Source organism: Rhinopithecus bieti, unplaced genomic scaffold (genome assembly GCF_001698545.2).
Source record: "Rhinopithecus bieti isolate Rb0 unplaced genomic scaffold, ASM169854v2 scaffold_51907, whole genome shotgun sequence".
Lineage (NCBI taxonomy): Eukaryota > Metazoa > Chordata > Mammalia > Primates > Cercopithecidae > Rhinopithecus > Rhinopithecus bieti.
Window position 1 is genome coordinate 31,982 of NW_016820817.1, and position 16,894 is coordinate 48,875.

At 38.4% G+C, this 16,894-nt stretch overlaps 1 protein-coding gene across 1 annotated transcript in view; it reads left to right on the forward strand.

The window, feature by feature from the left end:
- The first annotated feature begins 15,001 nt into the window (after positions 1-15,001).
- CHST9 (carbohydrate sulfotransferase 9) overlaps positions 15,002-16,894 on the forward strand; it is a 156,970-nt gene continuing 155,077 nt past the window's right edge. Inside the window, exon 1 of the mRNA XM_017859971.1 lies at positions 15,002-15,121. The gene's annotated coding sequence lies outside the window, so the exon portion shown is untranslated. The remainder of the gene's footprint in view (positions 15,122-16,894) is intronic.

The window sequence follows — 16,894 nt, forward strand, 5'->3', positions numbered from 1 at the left end:
AAAACCAAGTAAAATTTTAAAATAAAAACTGTCTATCAAGCTAGAATTTAATAAATGAGATGGACAGAGGACCAATCATAGTTTTCAAAATTACTGATTTGAAAAGCAGATTTCAGGAAATAGCAGACAGAAACTAAGACATTATAGGTAGACAGATAGATATCTCAGTTAAGTTAAAAGAGAACAAGCAAATCCAACATGTCTCTAATCGAAGTTAGAATAAAGAAGGAAATACTCAAAGTAATACTTATTATGAATTTTACAGAATTAAATATTCTGAGTGGATAAAAACATCATGTCCCAAACATGATAAAAATAAGAACTTAGCACCTAGAAATAGCATAGTACACCTGCCGAATGCCAAGGACAAAGACTTAAACACTCCCAGAGAGAAAAGAATGCTGTTTAAACTAACAGTATGAATCTGTAGCAGCAATAGATGTTAGAAGGCAATGAATTAATAACTTCAAAGTGTTATTAAAAGAAAGGTGCAATCTGGGATTCTATACCTAGCTAAACTATGATTTTAGACTCAGGAAAACGTAAATACATTTTCAGGCAAACAAAGACTAAGAGTTTACTACCCAGAGATCCTCAATGGAAGACTGAGATCAATGATAACTCTCACCTTTCTGGCTTAGGCAACTGGGGGGATACTCTTACCATTTACTGAGATGGTGAACACGGTAGAAGTACATTGCATTTTGAGTGTTATAGACATATATATGAAGATGTTCAGGAGATAATTGGAGCTAGCTATTTTGCTGGAGATATTGATTTGAGAGTCATTGACATTTAGAAGATATTTAAAGATATTGGAGTGGAGTTGGTTGTCCTGGGAGATAATTTAAGGCAGAACCAGAAAGGCACTAGATAAGTCCCATAAAGGATCCAACATTTAAGGAATGAGCAACAGAAGGACATGAAGGAATACATAAGGACATGAAGGAATACAGAAAGACTTGTCAAAGAGGTCAGAGGAAAGCCAAAAGAAAGTGGTATCATGAGAGCAAAAGAAAACAGTAGACAACAGTGATAAGTATTAGACATGTCAGAGATGGCATAAATGTCAGAGATAAAATAAGGCAAAGATTGAAAATAATTTCACTGGATTTACCCAAAAGAATATTGTTGAAGATCTAGACAAGAAGAGAGTCATTGGAGTAGTGGGCGCAGAAGACAATTACAGTGAGTTAAAGACTGAATGGGAAATGAGCAATGGGGGCACACTGAACAGTGGTACTTCCCACAAGTCTTGGCTGTGAATGGGATGAGGGAAGGCAGCAGCTGGAATGAAATGTAGGCTAGAGGGAGGATTTGCTTTGTTTTGTTATTATACAGCAGGGACGTGGTATTCTAAAATACTCATGGAAAGGATCCAGTGGAGAATGAAAAAAATAGAAGGAAATAATTTGGGGAGCTGCAGGAACTGGGAAGCCTTGGAGAGGAAAGGGATATCTCTTCCACTGCAACAAAGACAATGAGATAAGAATTCTGTGACTGAAATGTGTTGACAGAACTTTTAATGGGAAGCTCATTTAGGGGAGTCTATTTTCACCTGTGATGTAAGGAGTAGGGTGGTGTGCTGTTTAAACTGACAGTATGAATCTGTTCCATACAGTATAGAGCAGGTAGGTGGTGAAGTCTATGAAGAAAAGAGAAGCTATGCATGTTATTAAAAATGGGTATAAATATGACTGCAAAACTGCCCATTAGGCTGCTACTCTCAGCACACTTCCTAGGGGGTAGCCGGGTACCACAGGAGCAGTCACAGGGCTGTAACACTTGCCACTGCTTCAAGAAAGCTGTTTTATTCTAAAAAGAAGGAAGAGGAGGATAGAGGAGGAGGAGGAGGAAGAGGAAGAGAAGGAGGAGGAGAAGCAGCAGCAGCAGCATTAGCTATGAAATGCCTGTTTAGGGCTGCAAACTATGAATTTTTGGTTGTGTATTTGTGACAGTATGGATCTTATTTGTAAATGTGTGCAGCTGAGTATCCGTCTTCACTCAGCAGTCAAATGACAAGGTGGAGAGTTGAATTGGTCCCCAGATGTGATTTTACCAGAAAGTTAAGCAGAAAAGCAAGAGAGCAAGGATGTTGAGGCTATGATAAGAGAGGGTTTGAGGTGATGGAACATTGTATAAATGATACTAATTTACATATACAGTGTCCATGTATGAATTGAAAAAGAGCAGAATATCTTTAGATTGAGTTATTAAACATTTTTTCACTTTTTATAAGAGAAAATGATGTTTTATATAGTGTCACTGGCATAACTTTGTTCAATGGCCAAGACCCATTTCGAGAAGTAAATGGTTGGAATTGAATTTCATCAAAAAATTCTCTCCATCTCTCTTTATTCCTCTTTTCTTTAATTCTCACTTGACTACTGTAACATATACAGGTTCTTATCAATATAAGGAAATAAAGTAAGCACTTTATTTTCCCTTTTAGGGGCATGATTAGGGTTGCGAGACAGAGGAGCAGACCGTGAAAGCTGAGGAAGGGAATGTTTATGATAGTCTTGGGGACTCTATGGGAGAGAGGAAAATGGATCATTCAAAAGCAGCTCCCAAAGTAATATGATATGCAATAGTTATAACTTCTCTGTTTTCCCACAGATTATTTTAAATATCTGCTTTGAATTTTGGTACCCTTCCTCCAGACCATGCCCTAGTGTGGCTGCAGTAAAATGATTGAGGGACAGAGGGGCTTAATAAACTAAACTGGACTGGCACTCCTAGAATCATCAAGGCCATCAGATTCAGTCAATCTGAATATATTGGGTTTCACATTCTAAAACTCACAGTAACCATTCCTTTTTAAAAACCTACTGTAAGCAAGAGTGCATATGGCCTATAGAAAAGTGAAGATGCGAGAGCAGAACTATAAATCCTCCTCGGAACAAACCACTTCTTGAAAAAAATAGATAAATGAAAAAGAAACATCTTGGGTACTATCCCACCATCAAAAATTGACAGAATTGAGTTAGTAGTTGAATCTTTTGACCCTATTACAGGAAAGCCCTTTGTTTATTTATTATTTATTTTTTCCTTTTTTCTGCTTTCTTTTTATTTTTCTAAAGAGAAGGAAAATGCCAGACAGCAGTGTGTTGTTACTGCCACAAAATATTATTAAAGCATAACTAGCAAACCAGAAAGCATCGCCCTGTAAATTTAGTGCAGTGTCAGTTTTGATCTAGGTGTTTTGCTCTCCAAAGAGATGCTTAATCTTCTAAACAAAATTGAACTGAATGATTTTCAAAAAAAATCTGTTATGGTAAAGTGTCAGGGCAGTTTACCAGCCAAGTTATCAACTAGTGACATTCCCATAGGTGAGTATATGAATCTGAAACTTTGGTCTAACTATGAAAATATTGATTGGGTGGTGCAATAATAAATGGTACCATACCATTTTACTTTCAATAAAGTAATTAGAAAATTGGGTCCTACTACTGGAATTTAATGTTTGGTATATAGATAATTCTATCTTAATAAAAAAGATCAGAGTAATCAAGAGATCATACACATGAAACAGAAACCACTACAGAAATGTAAGGCCTTATTAAAAATAATGACTAGTAAGACAAATAAATTTACTGAACTTTGTGCTCTCCTAGAAGTCATGGTATTTATAAAAGTTTAATGAGTCCTATTTAGTAAATCTTTTTAGAATCTACTCTAGCTTTTCAATAACCAAATAAATATGTGTAAGAAGTTAAAATAATTTAGGTTATATAGTGAAGTACAATTAATGAAAAACGCAACTAGGTTTACGTCAAATTCTAAATGCTAAAATATCACCAACTAGTTAAGCCACTTCATTAAATAATTAATGTAGGAAATGTGAATGATTTTGGCCTTTGGGGGTTAGTGTCATCTTGACAGGTGTAACAATCACATTGGCTGGGTACTGTGGCTCATGCCTGTAATCCCAGCACTTTTGGGAGGGAGGCTAAGGCAAGGGGATCGCTTGAGGCCCGGAATATGAGGCCAACCTGGGCAACATATAGAAACCCTGTCTCTAAAAAATTTAAAAAACAGAATCATAGCTATTTTTATTTGACTGTGACTTAAGAGTTGTGACTTTATATTCATCATTTAGTAAGCATTTCTTTTAACTTTTATAATAAGCCCAACAGTTCAGTATTACTGCTTCCACCTTGAACATGAGAAGATGGAAGTTCAGAGAGGAGAGCAACTGGCCGAGGTCACTTTACTACACATGGAAGAGAGAGGGTCCAAATGCAGGCCCTCTCCCTATTTTACCTTGTTAACTCCTAGCAATTAAAACTTAAAATATGCAAATAAGTAATAGCTGTGTTGCAGCAGGTTCTTTTCCTTTTGACTTGCCCAGATCCAAAAGTCTCCCACCCTTCATGAGGTACCCATTTTTTAAGATCCAAATAAGCGGACTATTTTCCCACCCTCTATGAGGTCCTGTGTCCTCTACATGCCACCTTTACTGGGGGTTAATAAGCTCTTCTGGACATCACCTGCCTCATTTTCTGCTTATGCCACATTCTTGTTTCTACTCCATGTTTTGCCTCCTAGAACAAGACACTCTCTGATGTATATCAACCCCAAGATGGTCAGTAACCGTTTGCCACCCTCACATGGCACTATAACGCCAAACCGACTTTTGTTAATTGGAAGATTGATAGAATGGAGTCCAACGTAATGTAGAATTGGAAATAACTTAATATTGAAAGTAGTTATCAAGGTTCCAAGTATTTTCTTTTGTTTCCTAAAAGAAAATTTCTTGTTGATTGTATCCTTCCTTAGGTTTCAACTGACTACCATATTTATATATTCACCTAGGTGAGGCCTCTCTTTTATATCATTTTCCCTTTACTATTTTCAGGCTCATTAAAACCTTATCTCTCAAAAAAAAAAAAAAAAAAAAAAAAAAAAAAAAAAACAGTGAACAACTCTATAATCCTCTTATTTCATTATACCTTTCCTTTTTTCCCACTCTCCAACTAGACTATACCAGGAGTGTCACTTTTCATAACCAAAATGAATTTTTAAAGGATCAGGGAAGTTTCCTAAAGAATTTTTTTTTTTTCTAGAGAGGGCATTCTGCCCCTCCTCTAGAAGGCAAAAGAAAGTGGCTGCCATTTGTTTTGTTTTGATAGCAAACTTTCCTTCTTGTTACATTTGTGTTTTTAATACTATGTATTTGCACACAGTGGTTATAAAAGATTCCAGAATTTTTTTAAAATGAGGTCTAAAATTCTTGACTTTCCAGAATTAGAGAAAAACAAAATACCCCGAAGACTCTTACGTTCCTCTGAAAGCAGACCAAAGTCCGACTAAATGTAGCTGGCTGTGAGCTGTTCTTTACCCAGCAAACTTCCTTAATATGTATGTATTTTAATTCCATTACATGACATTATCCAGTCTTCAAGATGAAATATTAAGATGTTTATGGAAGAGTTTTCTGCCACCCTCACACAGGAAGAAAAGCTTCAGGCGGTGGCTGTTCTTTCTGTCCCCTCAAGTTTATACACTACAGACCTTATTTGTATGCACCAAAACTAAACATCTTGCCAGGGGATACAGATCCCTGTGTGCCCTGCTAAAGAGGTGGCATGTGATGCTTGAAATGTTTGAGATGACAAATAGCCCAGCAGGTCTGGCCTCTTCCTCTCCTGCCCTGGGCTGCTGGCAATCTATTTCAAATTGTGTGTGCATTGTAGGGTGAAGCCTGTACCAAGAAGTGCAAGCCTCACCCCAAGCAGTGTCCTATTGAATATGGGATTAAGTGAAAGTCTCTGGGGACTAGCCAGAGAACAAAAGAGCGTATCATCACCAGAGGCAGGAGCAGCTCACCAGAAGGAACCTCTATGCTCTACATTTCTTTCAAATGTTTATGTTGTCCTATGGAATCCTGTCAAATGTTTTCAAATGGAAAAATGCACCCACCGTGATTCTTTAAATGAATAGTTCCCCCCATCCATGGGGGCATCATTTGAATGCCTAAAAGAAAATCTGCCGTTTGAACTATCTTGAGTTGAAGCTAGCCTTGCCATTTTTGTTTATAGCTCAAATAGTACTTTCCACTGCAAAAATGTCACTGCTCTGATGCGTGCGGAACAGAGTGCTCTGCGTGTATTAATCATGGTGCCGTCTGCATGGGTGGATATTGTTGGAAGCAGCGATAGCAACGTGGGCCCCATGATGCTGGCTCCAGGAAAATGTTGGCAGAGCTCACAAGCTGATTATGTTTTCACTGTAAGGCTTAGGTATTACAAATGTGTGATCTGAATTTTGTAACATTTTTCTTCACCTTTGAAATTACTCTTTTCTCTATCTATCTGTTATCACTTTCCCAGGGTTTCCAACGAGCTTGTTAAGAACTAAGATCAGCCTGCCTGTTAATACTCAGGCCTGGTTTCTCTTTACCCATAATATCTAGCATTGTCACAACAGAGCTTTAAAAAAGTCACTGTATATAGCCCATAGGTATTCAGGATTCTGGGGGATACCTGTTAGACGTCCCTGGAAATATAATTGGGTTGTACCCATTGGAGATTGCCTTCTCCTCCTTTCAGAGGCACCCCGTTAAGATGGAACACAATACTACAAAATTTACAGCCCTCCTGGCCTCCCACCTTCACCACCCCCACCACCCACACCCAGATTTGAATACAACTCGTTCAACTGAAGGATAAAACTTCAATTTAAAAAAGAACACACACATGTAAAATGCAAATGATCTCATAACTTTTTTGAAAAAAATCTATAACAAATAATGAATTGAGGAGTTTAAAATCAAACTGACAGATTGGGGCTATGTAAGCAGCCAGTTCAGATAATTTTATGGAAGGAAAAACTTACATATTTTGCACAACAAAGGAAAAAGAATAGAAATGACCCATTTCCACAAGACTTCAGAGAACATTTTATACACATGACAGTGGATTGTCTATATCCTATAAAAGAATGCTAGGAGGACAGGCTAACTCCATCCTACTTTATTTACTTCACATCAGGAATTTTAAAAAAATTTCTCCAATTTTGAAACATACAATAAATTTGACAATGATCATTTATAAAGATACTTGTATTTATTTGTATTTTATCTCCTTAGGATAAGCTTTGCTAGGTGTGTTTGAGATAGGAAACTGAAGACTCTATAAATCAAAAGGATAATTTAAATCAATTTGTGTCTCTCAGTTTTGTACATAAATTAGGCCAGTATCACAAAAATATGAGGGAGCATATGTGGTAAATAGTGTGATTTGCGAAAGCCCTGGATTCTAATCCAGGATCTAATGTTTACTGGGTAATCTTGGGCAAGTTTACGCAAGTTTACCTTTCTGAGTCTCTCTTATTTATTTACAAGCTATGGACAAAATATTTCCCCCTTCCTTCCCCTGGGACTGAGCTAAGAATCCAGTGAGACAGCGCATGTGTGCCAGTCATCTCTGTGCATTCTCCCGGGAACTACCCTTGGTGTTTTGTCATGGCACACCTGCCCCTGTAATTGCTGGGCCTGAGGCAAGAGAACTACTGGGTGAGGTGTCAGAGCCCCAGCAGCAAAGAGTGGTTGCCTCTCAGCAGTAAAAACAATTGAGCAGCAACAGTGTAAGTTTGAAGAGGAATGTTTTATTAGACAGAAGGAAAGGTGCAGCAGCGTGCAGCTTCAGTAAGAGAGGACTGAGTGTGCCAGGTTGGATCTTCCTTAGCGGTATGTGTGGACCTTAACGCAGGAGCTGAAGGGTGATTCGGGCCATATTAGTCATATTGGTCATGAGAAATGATTACATTTGTGGATGTTTTGGTGCCTTGATGTCAGCAAAGTTTGTACAATGGATTTCAACATGCTTGCATTCCAGAAATGTACAGAAATTCTAGAAGTCTAATTACTTCTGAATTCCTCACATAAGGAGATTTCCCTCCAGATGATCTGCTTGGTGGCCACCAGGTGATCTTTGCTCTCCTTGAGAACCAGTGTAGGTCCCCTTTCCTTTCTACCTTCATCACAGTCCCTCCAGCATTGCAAGGGGCCTCATGCACCTGCATTGGGGCCATTGATACACACATCAAAGCCCCAGGAATCGTTTGAACATTCCTTGGGCCTTGGAGTCTACACACCAATGATGCAATCTGGTCCCCTCCTCCAGCGATCTGATCTGGGCAGTTAGGTCAGAGAATTCTGGCATCCCAGGTACTCAGTGCATGGTCTAGGAAAGGTGTGGACTCCATAGACAGACAACTGGGCCCTCCTCACCTTCTGTGAAAGTGATGTGCGTGAAAAAGAGCAAGAGAAGATCCTCTAAAGTACAGTGCCTGGCTGGGGAAGAGTCTCGCGCCTACAATTTTTGGAACCGTTTTAAAGTTTAAAATTAACTCTAAGTAATATTAAAGCTCTTAATTCTTTCCTTTAGGTTTTATTCCAAGTGTATTTAGCATTGAATATTATTTTTGTAGTTGGCTTGTGTATGCTTCAGCTACAAGTACAAAAACTTGAACTTATACCCCAAAAGGTTAAATAACACATAACAAGAAATCCTGAGGTAGGGTGGTCCCATGCTACATTAATTCAGAGGCTTGGTGACTTCATCCTTGGGGTGTGTTCCCCTCAGTCATTCTTGGAGTAAGTTGGTTTTGTCCTCATGTCCTAGGCATCATGCCCAGATGTGACAACATGCACTGAAAGAAAAGGAGATGGTTTCTCCCATGCATCTCTTTTATTGGCAAGAAAATCTTTTAATGAAGTTCTTCAACAGAATTCATCTCACCTATAACTGGATGTGATGGCACATGCCTGTAATTCCAGCTACTTGGGAGGCTGAGGCAGGAAGATCACTTGAGCCCAGGAATTTTAGTTTAGCCTGCTCAACACAGTGAGACCTCATCTCTAAATAAATAAATGTACATGTCATTAGCCAGAAATATCAAACGACCACCTAAACTAAGGGGGATGGGGACCATGATGATTAGTTTACATGTTTTATGCATGTCATGTGAGAAGAGAGTTGGGTACCAGCATAGAAAAAGAGGAGAGAGGACTGTGGACAGGCACTCAATTGTGTTTTTCACAGTAAATAAAGCTGGAAAGTTACTGCCCTTCCCTGACAATGCCAAATTCTTAGTCTTGTGCAAATCTTAGCTCTCAGTGACCCCATCTAGTCAGGATCCTCTTTTCAACATTCCCACTCTCTTTCCTGGAGCTCACCTGCACCCACTCCCTGGAGTACCCTACTTCCCATCCTTCTGGTGGGCTGCACTGTGCCAGTGTCTGGCTTGCTTTTTCTGAAGTCAGCAATTCACACTGAACACCAATAAAAGATTTTTCCAGAAAATAGCTTGTTGCCTTAGGCATTCAGACAACATTTCTCTTCACTGCTGGAGTGTCTCTTCCTCTGTGTCTCTATTATTAGGTACAGGCCCATTTCCAGCCCCCACTTGGAGGCCCTATGAGTTGCACCAGTTCACAGCCTCTTCTCTAGGGCCCCTCCCTGAATCTTGACTGTGAATTTCTTATTTACTTTTTACAATAGCGTTGCAGACATGAAGTGCCTATCTTTCTGTCTCTCACATAATAGACACTCAACAAGATGTGCCCTGGTTGTTTTCTCCTAAGTGCCCAAGTGGTGGGGAGCCTCTTCTACACCTAAAATGCGCTAGACAATTAACAATTTTCCTAGCAAACTCCATTCAACCAAGTTTATGGGGGACAGTCTTTACAAGCTTATGAAGTAGCCTGTAAGGCCTGAAAGCAATAAATCAGTATCCACTCATCTAAGCACACTTTTCTTGTTTTCTTCCTTCTATCCATGAAATATCAGCTTCCCTGAATGTCTAAGGCCCAAACCTTTGTTGTGGGTCAATGTGAAGGAAAAGATGAGTGTGACAAGGATATTTTTAAGATCAAAAAAGGAAAAATTTGGGGCTAGCAGGATTAAAAACTGTAGTGACATCTCAAAGAAGAAAATAAAGCTCACCTCTGGCCTCCACCAGCTTTCTCCACAGGCTAATGAGATGATGATTAAGAGCGTGGGGAAAAAGAGCAATGAAATGTCCTTATCTCCCCAGATGAAAATCTAGGCAGGACTGTATGTTCATTAGTCACATAAATTGCTATTTAAAGTGAACAAACTCAGACTTCACAAGCATAGATTCTGACTGGACTCATATCATTACCTTTCCTAATGAAATGCTTCCCGTTGTTGCCTTCATACAGAAAATTAACTCTAAATAATATTAAAGCTCTTAATTCAATATAGATTCCACTAATTCATCCTTTAGAAGTAAATCTACCCAGGGAAAATAAGACTTTTAAATTATTTACCAAAAATTGTGTTGAATCTTTTGAATGTTTCAGTTGAGAGGATTTCTATATAATTGTAACAATATATGGTAAAGTTTTTGAAGCCTAGATACATACTTTAATGTCATTGTTTCAAATGGGTACCCCAGTTGATGGTTCACAAGTTCTGATGTGCTGCACTACTGGCAAGTCTCCACTTTACTTTTACTCAACTTGACAGGGTAAAATTGTAAAACTCTAATAAAACAAAGTATGTAGTACTCTATAGAAATTGTGCTTTAACTGCACTCCTAATAACAGACTTTATTCTTTTTTCATGGAAAGGAATAACTTTAGATGCTAAAATGCTGCATAATAGAACATATTTATAGGTATATTGAGCAAACCCTCTTAGGAAAGAAGGAATCTAGGTGAGCCCTGCTTTAAAGGAAAAGATATCAATATATATTGATATGTATGTCAATAAATATTCTCATCATGAAAAACAAAGAAAAGCATTGTTTTGACTATTCCTGTGTAACCAAGTATGACAAAACTTAATGATATAAAAATGATATTTTGCTTGCAGTTTTGTGGCTTAGGGATTTGGAAAATTTTGGCAAGGCAGTCTGTCTCAAACCCACATGGCATTTGCTGAAGTGACTGGAGCTGGAAAATCCCCTTCTAAAATGGTTTCTTGTCCCACATATCTGGTCCCTGGGTTGAGATGGCTGGAACACCTGGGAGCTGGTCACGTACTGTTCAGGCAGCTCTCTTTCCATGTGGCCTCCATGTGTGGTTCGCTTGAGCTTCCTTACAGCGTGGTGGTCTCAGGGTAGTCTGACTTCTTACCTGGTGTCTGGAGCACATTTTTAAAGACAGGAAGTAGAAGCTGCCCGATTCTCAAGGCCTAAGCCTAGAGATTGGCAAAGCATCATTTCTGCTGTATTCAATTGGGTAAGCAAGTTACTAGGCCTGCAAAGATTCAAGGGGAAGGAAATTAAACTCTAACTCTTAATGTGTTACCATTTTTGTTCTAGCACAGGAGTGAATAAACATATTATGAAAAGATTTGTCATTTTACAAAATAATTCATTCCAGTTTCTCTCAATATAATAAACACACCAAAGACATTTAGAACATTATATTATTTAAAAGTGACTACTCACACCTAACTTGCTAGAAACATGTTCAGTGCTCAAAGGAAAGTACAAATGCTCACATCCCTGCTTTAGTCAGTAGCTGCAGCTTATGCAATTAAGACTAGCATTCCTATTTTGCAAAGCTATTTAAAACCTGGCACTAACTATGTATTTACTATTGCCAGTCTGACTTCAACCTCTAAAGGTCTTCCAAAAATCTTCTCTGCCAAGAAATGACTGCCTCAGAATGAGATCCTGAATATCAAAAGGTTTACTCTAAGATTTAATTCAGCCAGACCAATGTTGGAAATCTGAAAGGGGCTGTTGTTTGTCACGTTAATTATGTGCTGGTCGGGTAGATCTCAGTGGGAAGAAATTTTGTACTTGGGAATTTCCAAGACAACCTAAAACTGTTGTTTCTCATACTGATTTTACTATTTCTTTGCAGAGAGGTCAGCCGCCTGCAAATCTTTGGGCATTCAGTCCTTCTCAGGCTTTCTCCACGCTATGCCGGATGGCAGACCCCAGGGCTGGGGAGTGCAGATGGAGAGTCAGCCCTGCCAAGGCAGATGGCTGACCTCAGAAGCCCAGATCTATCTGTATCGATATGTTTCTGAAGGGCCAGGTTTTGTATCTCAGTACACACTGTCTGGAGCTCACAGTACTCGCTGTGCTCATAATGACTCTCTTTGCCTAAGTGTCCTAGCAACATATCAACTAAGCAAATAGAAACAGACAGGAGCAAGTGGAGTTTATCTAAACCTGCAGGAGGGCAGAGAGGATTCACAGCCATACGGAGGCTATCCTCAATGTCTGTGGAGGCTGGTGTTTCAACATCAGCATGAATCCAGCCATAAATTATAAAATAAACTCCTCATTCTTTTATACCATTGACCACACAGAAGCTACAGTTTTATGTACCTCTACAGACCAGTTGGTTTTCAGATTGGCCCAGTTAAACTTCTCTGTTCCTCCTCTTACAATATAGTACATAAAATCATCTCACATCCCTGTTTGCATAATTTCTTTTGAAATTATTAAAAGATAGCATTTACCTGTCTAAATGAATAATAGACCATTGAATCTTGCAAGAGCCAAGTTACTTGTTTAAGATCCTACTACCAATTGTTGAGGAGAACAAGTTCTGGCAGGGAGGTCTCTGATTTCTAGAGCGGCGCTCCCTTTCTCTTCAGACCACATTCGACTATTGACAGTCCACAGCTGCTGGTCACTCCAAAGTGTGAATAGGAATTCAAGCCATAAAGCCTGCATCCTAAAATCATATGATCTTAGCTCATAACTGGGGAGAATTTTGACATGTAAATTTGGTTTTCATCAAACCAATTAGTATTTGAAAAGAGGATATGAGGATGAGAGAAAGGGAATTCACTAAAATGGGAAGCCCTTTTCCCCTGGAAACAAAAAGAAGGGAAGAGAGGGAGGTGACGTACATATACCAAAAAACTCCCAAAGTCTCAACTTTATATTATTCATAATAGAAGTCATTGACCCTGAGGATATAAAGAATTATTATATGCTATTAAGGACTACCTGATACAGAATATTTGTAAAGAGGAGCACCTAGCAAGGCACTGTTTGCTATGTCACAGGCACCAAGGTGAGAGCATTACAAATATTGTTGTGTTATGCACTCAAAACATGGAGAGATTATTATTAAACACATCATTTTATTTAATCTTCACAGTGACCCTGTGAAGTAGGTACTTGCATTACCCCCATTTCCAGATAAACACAATTCACCTTAGATTAAATGAGGTACCACAGTGATCAAGTGGCAGAGCTACAAATTGAAGTTCTCCACCACTCTACAAACCTGTCCTTAATCACCACAGCTAATAAGCACAGAAAAGGTAAAAAGATCTGGATTCATATTCCAGGTCTGACATTCATTAACTGGAACCTTGTGCATGTGGAAAAAAAGATTCTGAGCCTGCCTTCACCATCAGAAAGTGAAAGTCATTTTCATCTACTTCATAGAGTTACCTGGAAAATTAAATGAACTAATACATTTAAGTGTCAATAGAATGCCCAACTCATAGTAGGTACTGAATAAACACTTACATGATAAAAAGAAAATTTCAAGATCTTTCAAGTATCTTACTCCTGAAACATTGTGGTTAATTAGAAGTTAAAAAATTGTTTCATTCAAACAAGTAATTTGATAAACAATAATTGACTAGTTAAAAGGAGCTACAAATTGAAGTTCTCCACCACTCTACAAAATTGTCCTTAATCACCACAGCTAATAAGCACAGAAAAGGTAAAAAGATCTGGATTCATATTCCAGGTCTGACATTCATTAACTGGAACCTTGTGCATGTGAAAAAAAAGATTCTGAGCCTGCCTTCACCATCAGAAAGTGAAAGTCATTTTCATCTACTTCATAGAGTTACCTGGAAAATTAAATGGACTAATATTTAAGTGTCAGTAGAATGCCCAACTCATAGTAGGTACTGAACACTCACCTGATAAAAAGAAAATTTCAAGATCTTTCAAGTATCTTACTCCTGAAACATTGTGGTTAGATAATTAGAAGTTAAAAAATTGTTTCATTCAAACAAATAATTTAATAATAATTGACTAGTTAAAAGTCTGCAGAAATATTTTTAAAAAATAATTTATTCCTGCAACTTTTAAAACCTAGGGACTGATTATATATTCCAAACAAATCTCGTGTACACGCACACACATATGAAAGAAGAGGTGAGAACACAAAGCACATGTAATGAGAAGATACTCTAGACTTCATTCCATACATAGCTCACAGGCATCCCTCGGTAGGATGAGAAGTTAGTCCATCGAACTCTAAATCCATGTTCCTTTTGTTATATTATGCTGTTTCCCATAGGAAGAGATTGACTAAGAAAATCTTGCATTTAGGTGGATTTTATGTATCCATATTATCTCATGACAACCAATGAGCAGGATTTTTTGGTGTACTAGCACCCAACACAGCAGTAATTTTGAAATTATTTTAATATATTGATAAAGGCTTTTTTTTTACTATTATTATCCAATTCCACATCCCACTTTTTTCAAAAATTTTGCATTAAAATAGCTAAACATGGCAATAGTGGTGATCTGGGTTTTAGGTCTGGGCTTGCAAATCAACTAGCACTATAACCTAGTCACCCTGTCTGTAAAGGAAGCATTTGAAGCATTTCAAGCTCCTTCCTCTCTGAAATGAACTGAACTGAAACCCTACCACCTTCCACTTTTTCTAGTTAACTCAGAAGTATAGAAGCACTACAGATTCTCATTATCCAAAACTATTGCCAGTTTTTTTCCATTGAAATCTAGGTGAAGCAAAAACGATATTAAGCAAGTTCATGGCAGTTAGCATTATATTATCTGGTGGTTATGCTCTTCCTCCCTTTTTTAATAAGTAGCATGTGCACAGTAATTTTCATTGTCATGATTCTATGCCTTCTTCATGGTGCGTTTTGCCAAAGAAACATCAGACATAAATGAACATTCTCAGGTATCCTAGCAACAGGATGTGATTAATAATACCTCTCAGAGCAGGGCAGATAAAATGCCTGAAAGTGAACGCAAACTCAGAATTGGCTACTGAGAAATTGGTAGTGCGGTGAGGCAAGTTTCATAAGATACCACGACAGACTTTATTATAAAAAGATGGAAGCAAGTAGAAGAGAGAACATATTTTAGAGAGGAGACGATAGTTGAGCATGAAAATATAGTACGTGTGTGTATATATATAGATATACATATATAGTGTACATATAAATGTGTATAAACATACATGTGCATGCATACACGCGCGTGCAGGCACACACACACACATAATTTCCTTTTCCTGAGCAGTGACATGAGATACTGAGTTATAATACAGATGCCCCTACTCATTATTGGTGAGACAGCATCAAATTGCCATTTATGTGCCTGTGGTTTTAAAAGATCAAAAACAATCACTGTGATTAAGAGACTACTTAAATACTGAAGTATTGAAATGTACTGTAAATTGATATATATGTAATGTTTCTCCATGAAACAATATCCACAACCTCAAGTCTAAAATAGCTTTTAAAAATATTGAGACTCAGTTTACATAGATAAATAGTCATGAGATGCGGAACTTTAGTGTTCAATTAAATAAATTTTCTCATATAAGAAAAAAGTTTTATCTTGCAAATTCAATTTTTATGAGGTTATGGTCTATTTTTATTCATCACAAGTGGACGCCGCATCCAGGTTTAAACAGAAATAAGATGCAAACCATATTTTAATGTTTTGTTTTAAAACTAGAATCTGTGATAAAGCACAACTAGGACAGAATGTGTGTTCATTATTCTGAAAGCCTTTCTATTATTTTATCACCCTCTTTTCTAATGTAGTAGTTTTCTTGGTTGTCAGTTGTAATATACATACCTGCTAAAAGCTCTATTCTTGGTTGTACTTTCACTACATTTTAGCAGCACTAAAATTGACTTCACGTTCTCCAGCATTTTAGAGTGAGTTGGAGTATTTGTGTTTAAGGCACGGTGCTAGACATCAGGAGAGAGAACGATGTGGGACTCTCTACTTGTCCTGAAGGAAGCCACCATCCAGTTAGGCAAACAAACACACAACTAATTGTGAACCAAAATAAGAATTAGTTCTATGGCAAAGGCATAAATGAAAGGGTACAGGAGCACAGAAGAAGGGTGCTTCATTCTTCAGGACATGGAGAGTTTGGGGAGTTGGCCCAAAAGAAAAGACTTCACAGAGGACTGGCAGCTGAGCTGGGCTCTAAAAGTTGAATAGGGTTTTGATAGGCAGAAGCCATGTGACAGGACATTCTAAGAAGCAGAAACAGCATGAATGGGGAACTGGGGTGGGGATGTAATTCCTGGTATAATGGGTAACTCCTCTGTGTGATGCTTGAGGAGTGGCAGCAGAAGGAAAGTTATGGCCAAATTGTCCAAGGTCATAAATTTTATATTAAGAAATGTAGAGTTTGATATTTAGAAGTGATTGGATTACAAGGACAGAAAAAACCAACAAACCAGTTAGGAGCCCATAGAAAATAGATAACCCCAGGAACAGATAGAAAGTTCATGAACTAAGGTGATGGCAGTGACAAAGAAGATATGTCTCAAAGACCTGATAGAGAGGAATGTATCGGACTGGCGGACAGATTAGATGGGAAGAAGGAGCAAAAGAAAGAAGCCTGTGGTTCTTAGGTTTTATGTTTGGTTGCCTGAGCAGACACCAAGGATGAGCAGTTTTGTAGGGGACTATAATTATTGTTGTTTTAATGGCATCTTCTTCTTCCTCCACCTCTTCCTCCTCCTCCTCCACCTCTTCCTCCTCCTCCTCCACCTCTTCCTCCTCCTCCTCCACCTCTTCCTCCTCCTCCTCCACCTCCTCCTCCTCTTCCTCCTCCTTCCTCCACCTCCTCCTCCTCCTCCTCCACCTCCTCCTCCTCCTCCTCCTCCTCCTTCCTCCTCCTCCTCCTCCTCCTCCTCTTCTT